Raw genomic sequence first — 3,488 nt, forward strand, 5'->3', positions numbered from 1 at the left:
GAAGAAGGCTCTCCTATTGGAAGGCACGTTCACTGTTTCTAACACAGCTGTATTTGCTTGTCTGTGAGGCAAAACATTACAATAGGTTGACACCGTTGTATTTTTCTTAGTGGCCATGCTTTGATAGTGTTGTCTTCTCTGGTCTAACACAATTGAGAGCCCTAGAGCCTACTTCCTAACTCCTTGGCATACATGTTACACTAAACCTCATGTCCTTGACAGGGTACTTCAGCTCTGAACAGTGAAGTCAGTTTGTCTGAGTTAGATAAGTCAGCCGTGTTTGGATAGATGAGCTCGTGACTGAACCGGACACTTCAGCTCTGAACAGAGAAGTCAGTGTCTCGTATTTGGATAAGTCAGCCGTGTTCGGATACATGAGCACGTGACTGGATCGGACACTTCAGCTCTGAACAGAGAAGTCAGTGTCTCGTATTTGGATAAGTCAGCCGTGTTCGGATAGATGAGCATGTGACTGGAGACAGATAATTCAGCTCTGCTCGGATGAGCCAGCCGTGGTCGGGCACCTCAGACTTAGTCACAAATGGATAATTCAGCTCTGCTCGGATGAGCCAGCCGTGGTCGGGCACCTCAGACTTAGTCTCAAATGGATAACTCAGCTCTGCTCGGATGAGCCAGCCGTGGTCGGGCACCTCAGACTTGGTCACAAATGGATAACTCAGCTCTGCTCGGATGAGCCAGCCGTGGTCGGGCACCTCAGACTTGGTCGCAAATGGATAACTCAGCTCTGCTCGGATGAGCCAGCCGTGGTCGGGCACCTCAGACTTGGTCACAAATGGATAACTCAGCTCTGCTCGGATGAGCCAGCCGTGATCGGGCACCTCAGACTTGGTCGCAAATGGATAACTCAGCTCTGTTGTGATGAGCCAGCCGTGGTCGGGTACCTCAGACTTGGTCACAAATGGGTAATTCAGCCCTGAACGGATAATTCAGCCCTGGTTGTGTAGGTCTGTACTTGGTTTCGATTAAGATCTTTCATCCTTTGCTCTCCATATGCTCCTTAGTTCAACATTTGATATCTTAGCATCAGTTGGATGCTTGATACCATACAAAGGGTTTCAGGTTGTCACTGAACAGTAGTTCTACGAAAATATGTGACTACACTCTGTAAAATAAAGTCCCCTAGGTCTCTTGAGTAACAATCATGAACAAAGCCGTGCCTTTCGTGGATTACTTTCCTGACATCTACCCCGAGCGTAGAGTTGTAAACCCTGACCTTGAACCTAATCTGGTAGGGGTGATGATCAAGTCTGTCCTCTTTAACAGACAGGAGGAGGCGCTGTTATGCAGAGGGTTGGTGGTGCAGGCTCGAGATATCAAAATCTACACTACGGTACACTTCAAAGTTACTGGTATAGCTCCTGTTGTGGGTTATGACCTAGACTTGGGTCGCGATCAGGATGGCGAGGAAGAGACCTGGGAGCTGGTTGGTAGAAATTGGTCTAAACACTTTGCTGCTGAGCCAGTGAACGTCCACGTTCTCCATGATGACATTAAGCGGAAAGTAAATGCTCTCGTTTTCCCGCTTAAATGTATATCCTTGGCCAAAAGGTATGTAGAATCTGTAAGGGGAGCACTCACTTTCGGAGACTTTTGCCCCGACAAGGGCTACTACATTGCTCGAGACGGTAACACGCCTGCCTTGTGCTCCAATGTCATGTTCGGTAGGGTCTATTTCATGTCTGCAAACAAGCTGAACCAGGTGCTCTCAGTATCCGAACTCATCTATGATCACGACCTGTCTGAGGCTGAGACTAAGCTCTTTGACAGTAAACACGTGGCCTATTTCTACAAGGCAGCGTGTCTGGACATTGAGACCGTGTTTGACAAATCATACCGAGACATGTCCCTAAGATGCGACTCATTCACCTACAGGTTCCCCTACTGCACTGAGCGTACGGTCGAGGGCATGACAGAGTACAGGACTAAGCTGGTTCACATGCTAGACACTGGCAGGTCACAATTGCCAAAACATAGTAAGCACGTCTCTATCCCTACTCTATCTCCTGACATGCCAGGTCTCAGTCGGATACGGTCCCCGGGACATCCCCGAAAGGGACGTGTCTGATGTAGTCGTGCACAGAACAGATACGCCCCGGTCCGGGGACACTGACATCAAACTCCTCGAGAGCTTTGCCTGTAATGGCCGGAAGGCTGTGGGTGACATGTTTAAGAGGGCTGGCTCCCAGGTGCCTGCCTTTCTGGACTACGTGCACACTGCCTTGGTTGAGGACACTCTCGAGAGGATGTACGTGATAGGCAGAGGTAACACACACCGAAATGTAGCCAGAGACCCGAAAGGAACATTCACCAAGGAAGGATATCCCGTCTTTGTGGCAAGAGTCCCTGGGTCCGAAGAAGTTGCGGATGTCACAGGGCCCTTCGTTAAAGACAGGAGAGTCAAGCTGGAGTATGAAAACAGTTGCTCGGTCTACTGTCACGTAGCTAAGAAGACCTACGTGGCTCTCAGTCACAACCTAGACGACAAGGGTGATCTGTCTTCGATCTCCGTAAAGGTCAGGGGGCTGTCGGCCTTCAAAAGTATGCGCTCCCCTTGTGATTCTGCCGTGACGGACACCTTCATATCCTGCGTCATGAGGGGAGACTGTGTCAAACTGGAGACTGACGTGTTATCCTGCTTTTCAACCTCTCCCTGGCACCAGCTCAAGGCTGGAGATGTAATCTTATACCTGGAGAGGGAACCGATCCTGGACGATCACGGGCAGTGGTTAGACTTACATCGAGCTAGCTCCTTCCTCACCTCTTACCGAGTGGACGATGTTATAACGTTGAAGCTGGACTCTGGGTTCTCTGCGGTCTCTACGACACTGGTTCCCGTACAGGGCTACGAGTCTGCGTCGAGCGACACCATCACAGTGAGAACGCTGTACAAGGACTGGAAATACTGCATGAACCACATGTTCTCGCGCAAGGAAGCCATCCTCAGAGACCTGTTAGCGTGCAAAGCATCGCAACTCATCGCGTCCAAGATGGCAGCAGGGTTCTTTCCTTGGAGCAGTCTCATCAAATCATCAAAGAACAAGCACTTTAGTCAACAAACACTGGATCGCTTGCAGGTAGCCAACTCCAGTGTTAAAACGACCTACCTAGAAACTGTGAAGACGTGGCTACAGCACATTACAGGACTCTCTGTCAAGCCAGTCGAATGCCCCGAGTATCACAAGTGTAACCCTTGCGAAGCAGCCTTCTACAGATACCCCTTGAACCTCCAGGCTAACACAGGGTGTATCACGGCCATGTTCGGTGGATCGCTCATATGCGAGGCCAAGCGTTCCGACACAAGCGTGGTGTCTGACGGTGATAATGAACACGGGTCCAAACCCGTTAGAGATGACAACACGGAGGAGCATCACACCCCGGCCCCCAGAACCCTAACGCCAATCGATTCCTCGTCTTACACAGAGATCATTTCACACCCCTACCAGCCTTTCAACAAATGTTTCGCCAAC

Source organism: Salvelinus namaycush, chromosome 18 (genome assembly GCF_016432855.1).
Source record: "Salvelinus namaycush isolate Seneca chromosome 18, SaNama_1.0, whole genome shotgun sequence".
Lineage (NCBI taxonomy): Eukaryota > Metazoa > Chordata > Actinopteri > Salmoniformes > Salmonidae > Salvelinus > Salvelinus namaycush.